Source organism: Macrotis lagotis, chromosome 5, assembly GCF_037893015.1.
Source record: "Macrotis lagotis isolate mMagLag1 chromosome 5, bilby.v1.9.chrom.fasta, whole genome shotgun sequence".
NCBI classification, from domain to species: Eukaryota; Metazoa; Chordata; class Mammalia; order Peramelemorphia; family Peramelidae; genus Macrotis; species Macrotis lagotis.
The window spans coordinates 10,472,281-10,478,956 of NC_133662.1; the positions used below are offsets into that span (position 1 = coordinate 10,472,281).

The 6,676-nt window shown below is 37.1% G+C and overlaps 1 pseudogene; it reads left to right on the forward strand.

Moving 5' to 3' along the window:
- Positions 1-1,511: 1,511 nt before the first annotated feature.
- Positions 1,512-2,529, forward strand: LOC141489162 (histone-binding protein RBBP4 pseudogene; annotated as a pseudogene).
- The last annotated feature ends 4,147 nt before the right edge of the window (positions 2,530-6,676 follow it).

Genomic DNA, 6,676 nt, shown 5'->3' on the forward strand with positions numbered 1-6,676 from the left:
ACCTTACTTTTGCAGCTAAATAGGCATAGTTCTATTTACAAGTTCTTGAGCAAGATTTTTCAATGTCCCTAATTCCATTGTATACTTAAAATTTTACAGATTGTAATGGTCTTTGTACTTTTGCAAGAATAATTTCTCATCAGGTAAATTGAGAGTCATCCCCTTAAAATGTGTACTCTGGGAGAAAGGGAACAATCATCACTGAGTACTCCTTTTTTTGGGTAATTGACCTACTTTCATCATTATTTTAACTTGTTTTTACCTAAATTTCTTTTCCTCCCAAGCCTATAATTTTAACAGACATTCCATTTCTAAATATACTAGGATTGCCATCCATCAAAAAGGTCTCACCCCAATTTCGAAACAAAACAAAACAAAGAAGCAAACAAACTTTAGTAACAGTTGTATATCCATTTTTTCAATTTATAATCAAAGGCACATGGGGTCTATAATCATTGTGTAGGGCTTGACCATTATCCTATTCTCCTTTAAAATGTTCTAATGGGGGATACAAGGAGGGAGGAGGAGGGGGAGAAGGGGGGCAGAACAGTAGGCTCCACATTCTAGGTAGAAACTTTTCCTTTATCTCCCACTTTCTTATCCAAAGCTTGACATACCTTCTGCAAATACCATTCATCTCCTTTCCCTTTTCTATGGTAATTTTACTTAAGCATTCAGGAAGTTTGGGGAGGCTTTTCCAATCTTCACACCAGTCCATATTTTGAGCCCAGACCTTTGCTAAAGTAGAAAAGGGAGGGTCTTCCCATCTTCAACAGGGACAGGAATCTCTGCTGTTTTCTTAAATAGAGGCATTTACACAAGGAATCCTGTTTGTGATGCCAATTAATGTGTTGTGATTTTAATGAGGTTTGGATTCCTTCCTGTAAATGATGCTCTCATGCAGTTGAAAATGAAAGTATTTTAATAATGCAAGGAATGGATTGCTTACAATAATATTCAATACAGAAAATAATATATATACATATATATATATATATGAAAGGATTATTAATACTATAACAAAAGTAGAAGAGAAAGATAAAGAAAACATCACCAAATGGGGGAGCACCAACTCCAATCATCTTTGCTGGGGGATCCTGATTCAACAGCAGCAGTCTTTGAGTCCCGAATGGGAAAGGGCCCCAGGCAGAAAATCTTCTCCATGGGTGAGACTCCTCCTCCCCCTCCTCCTCCTCCTCCTCCCCCTCCCCCTCCCCTCCCCTCCTCCCCCCCCTCCTCTTCCTTCATAATGAATGATTGGAGTCTCAGGATATTTATTAGGGGAGAACAAAGGTTTGTTGCCAAATTCAATTAGAAAGGATCCCAGAGTCCTTATCATGAATGTAGGAAGTCAGTAAGTGTTATGAAGTTAGGAAGATGTCATATGGGGCCACAAGACACAACATAATTAAGGTCAGTACTGTGAGAATAGCCACTTCTTTTCAGTACTGTTTATGTTCCTAAGGAATGGCTAGTTCCTGGAACTCTAATGCGGTCAAATCACATAGGACATGTTCCAGGGGGGAAGGACACGTTCTCATACAGGCTTGAGTGAACTTACTCATATAAGAATCTCATTTTCTTATACAGCCTCTCACTATGACAGTGAGAAAGGAGAATTTGGAGGCTTTGGTTCAGTTAGAGGGAAAACTGAGATTGAAATCAAGATTAACCATGAAGGTGAAGTGAACAGGGCCCGTTATGTGCCCCAGAATCCTTGTATCATTGCAACAAAGATTCCATCCAGTGTTCTTGTTTTCGACTATACCAAGCACCCTTCAAAACCAGATCCTTCTGGGGAGTGTAACCCAGAGTTGTGTCTCTGGGGACATCAAAAGGAGGGCTATGGGCTATCATGGAACCCAAATCTCAGTGGACACTTGCTTAGTGCATCAGACAATCATACCATCTGCTTACGTAACATCAGTGCAGTTCCAAAGGAAAGTAAAGTAGTGGATGCAAAGACCATATTCACAGGACACACAGCAGTAGTTGAAAATGTTTCTTGGCACCTGCTCCATGAATCTCTCTTTGGATCAGTTGCTGATGAACAGAAGCTTATGATCTAGGACACACATTGAAACAATACTTCTAAACCAAGTCACTCAGTGGATGCCCACACTGCCAAAGTAAATTGCCTCTTTCAATCCTTATAGTGAGTTCATTCTTGCCACAGGATCAGCTGATAATACAGTTGCATTGTGGGATCTTAGAAACCTGAAACTAAAGTTGCATTCATTTGAATCACATAAAAATGAAATATTCCAGGTTCAGTGGTCTCCCCACAATGAAACTATCTTGGCTTCCAGTGACACTGATCGCAGGCTAAATGTCTGGGACTTAAGTAAAACTGGAGAAGAACAGTCCCCTGAAGATGCAGAAGATGGATCACCAGAATTATTGTTTATTCATGGTGGTCACACTGCCAAGATATTCAATTTCTCTTGGAACTCCAATGAACCTTGGGTTATTTGTTCTGTGTCAGAAGACAATATCATGCAAGTTTGGCAGATGGCTAAGAATATATAAATATATATATATATATATATATATATATATATATATATATATATATATATATATACACACACAATGATGAAGACCCTGAAGGAAGCGTGGATCCAGAAGGACAAGGGTCCTAGACATGTCTGCATTGGTGCTGATTTTTAGACTCCCCCTTCTTCCCATACTAAGATTGATTTAACACTGGTTTTGAGACAGACTTTTTGTCCAGTCATTCTTCTATAGGCACCTGTTAACCCAGAGAGTGAATGATTTCTGAATATTAACTGTGGTGGGAGGGGGGGCTGACTTAGCAGAGCCACAGACCCATATTTAATTTTTTTCCAAGAACTTTTTATGAGCAAATCCAGCTCTGAAATCTGATTTAGCCACAGAAAATGGACCATGAGTGTTTTATTTTTCTTCCTAAGCTATAATTGCAAGTTTTTTGGATTAATTTAATAAAATTAGAATAGGGTAGGATTTATATCCAAGTGAGGAGTCTGAGCCACTGAGGTATTAGCATTGTATCTGAACTTATTTCCCTTTGTTTATGGAGATTCAACGACTAAAATTGGCATGGATAACTTTCTAGGGTATAGTTTATCCTGTTGTAGACTGGCCTTACCCTTCCTGGTTTCCTCTGTAACCAATCAAAATTTCTTATTAAAATTTTTTGTTTTATTTAATGTTTTTTCCTTCCCTAATGACTTGTTTATTCCCTCCTTCCACTTCTCATCTGGTGAGGGAGAAACAGCTATGTGAAATGTAGTTGTACCTGCAAAATATCTTTGTTTGCCTCATATAGTTTTACTTGCTAGTATTATTTTTTGAGTTATATTTTCATATTATTTCTTTCCTTTCTGTGATTGTTTTTTAACTTGGCACCACCAGGTTATAAAGAAGTTGTTTTTACCTGATAGGTGTACTACTGGTAGACTACCCAGTAATCTGAAAACGAAACAATTGGTAGCAGATGTACTTTAAAAATTAATTCTGGGGGTGGCTAAGTGGCAGAGTGGATAAAGCACTGGCCCTGGAGTCAGGAGTACCTGGGTTCAAATCTGGTCTCAGACACTTAATAATTACCTAGTTGTGTGGCCTTGGGCAAGCCACTTAACCCCATTTGCCTTGCAAAAAAAAAACTAAAAAAAATTAATTCTGGGTGGCTTCTTCCTTTTTCTTTAAAAAAAAAGTGGCTTTATTTTTTCAACAAACCCCACACAAATGGAATTAGTCCTTGACCACTTGTTTTATAAGATGTCCTTTGGGGTAACTTGTCCAACCAACAGCCTGTTACTGTCCATAACTAACTGGAATGGAATGCTTTTATGTTTTTGTGTTGCATATGTAATATTTTTCGATATGCTCCCTTGACAACCTATAGTAAGGGTAGTTATGTTTGTCCACCTGTCGTCTGTTGACTCCTTCGATAACCAATTTTCCTTTCAGCCCTTGTTGGTAGACGCTACAGTTTCTATGACTTTTTATTCTTTCCCAATAAACTAAGGCTGTTAGAGTTCACATATTGGTCACATGTACTAACTATTCTCTTACCATCTTTATCATATATTCCTGTGTATGATAAAGGGGGCAAAACTGTTAATTTCCCAGGAATTCTATCTGATCCATTTTGTATTTGTTTTCCCTGTATATATTCTGACATCTCCCTGGAATTCCCAGTGCTGTATTTTCCAAAGATTTCATAATGTTGAAGCCTTTTCTTTGTCTCAGGGAGAGGCAACCCTGTTAAATTTGGACAGAGTTCACAATCTGTTTTATTCAAGGAAATTCTCTGAAATCCTTCCTTTATAGTCATTCCACTATTAGGATGAGTAAGTTTTGCAATCAATAATAGACCTATAAATATGGGTATACATGGAATCCCTATTTATATTGAAGAAGGAAATGTTGTTCCATCAGGCAGTGTGATTGCCTTGAGTCTTCTTGATGTGACTGTGTCAAACAGCTTAGAGATCCTGGCTCCCAACAGCCTCTAAAACCCATTTGTGTGACCTGGTCCATGTAGCATAACCCAAAAATGAAGGAATGGGTGAGCACATATGCCAGTGATTACAACATCACAGATCAATTTAACCTTTAACTCACAAGGCTCAATTTTTACATCTTGTGCTTTTTTTTTTACAAAAGATATGCATGTAGGAATTAGAATCTTAATTTTAAAATGATGTATGACTTCATAATTGCCAGACAATTTTACTGTTATTTTTCTTTTATATAGTGAAAAATAAATATACAGCCTCAGTGTTCATATTAAAAAAGGCATTGTTCTAGGCAGCTAGGTGGCACAGTGGATAGAGCACCAGCCCTGGAGTCAGGAGGACCTGAATTCAAATCCAGCCTTGGACACTTAATTACCTAACTGTGTGATCCTGGGCAAGTCACTTAATCCCATTGCCTTACAAAAATTCAGAAAATGGCATATTCTTATTTTACTTGTTATTTTCATTATTATACTTAATTAGATTATTAAATTTTGTTATTATACTCATGTTAATATGGGTTATATTGTATTCATAAATAAATATAAATTCTGTATGTGGTCCTTGACAGGTTTTCATTGGTCAGTGGGGCCCAGGAGAGTTTAAAGATTGGACACCCATGTTCTAGAGTAAAATATAAAATGGTTAGCCTGACATTTAATATCTTTCATAATCTGACACTAACCTTCCTTTTCTGTCTTATCTAAAATTACTTTTCTTCACATAGTCCACATTCTATACAAACTGGACCACTGGTTATTCCCCAAACTGAATATTCTTTGACTATTTCTGAACTTTCCTCCTTAGACTCTAAGAAGGACACATGAATCAAAACTGCCTCAGAAATAATGAATGAAACAACAAATGAGCAAAGCATTTGATTAAGCATTACTATGTGTAATGTTTGGGATCCAAATAGAAAAGTAATACAGTCCCTGCTCTCAATGGGCTCACATTCTAACTCAGGGAGACAATCCTCATAGGTTTCCATTGCAAGAGAGATGCAAAGATCCCTTGGTCCTTAGTGGGTAGTGGCAAAGCAGATGGTGATGCTTCTTTTCTTTTTCTTTCTTTCTTTTTTTCTTTCTTTGTTTCTTTCTTTCCTTCTTTCCTTCCTTCCTTCCTTTCTTTCTGATTGATATTTTATTTTTCCAATTACATAATATGAAAGTTTTTCAACATTCATCTCAACAGATGGGAGCCAGGGTCTCTAAGCTGTTTGACACAGTCACAGCAAGAAGACTCAAGGCAGTCACACTGCCTGATGGAACAACATTTCCTTCTTCAATATATATAGGGATTCCATGTATACCCATATTTATAGGTCTATTATTGATTGGAAAACTTACTCATCCTAATAGTGGAATGACTATAAAGAAAGGATTTCAGAAAAATTCCTTGAATAAAACAGATGGTGAACTCTGTCCAAATTTAACAGGACTGCCTCTCCCTGAGACATACAAAAGGCTTCAACATTATGAAATCTTTGGAAGATACAGCACTGGGAGTTCCAGGGAGATGTCAAAATATATACAGGGAAACCAGATACAAGATGGGTCAGATAGAATTCCAGGGAAATTAACAGTTTTGCCCCCCTTATCATACACAGGAATATATGATAAAGATGGTAAGAGAATAGTTAGTATAGGTAACCAATATGTGAACTCTAACAGCCTTAGTTTATTGGGAAAGAATAAAAAGTCATAGAAACTGTAGCGTCTACCAACAAGGGCTGAAAGGAAAATTGGTTATTAAAGGAGTCAACATATGGGTGGACAAACAAAACTACCCTCACTATAGGCTGTCCAAGGAGCATATCGAAAAACATTACATATGCGGTACAAAAACATAAAAGCATTCCATTAAACAAATTATATCGAAGATTATTATAAGGAAAGTTATGTTTAATTAATAACTTTACTATGCAGCAACAAACTAGGCAACAGGCAGGTTGAGGTCATCACGGTCTGAGCAGGGACAAGAAAATTAACTACATCATTGATAATCCCACTTGTAACCACTACATGATCAAGCTTGTAATCATATGAACTATATGATTAATAATGAAAATTTTTTTTAGGTTTTTGCAAGGCAAACAGGGTTAAGTGGCTTGCCCAAGGCCACATAGCTAGGTAATTATTAAGTGTCTGAGACCGGATTTGAACCCAGGT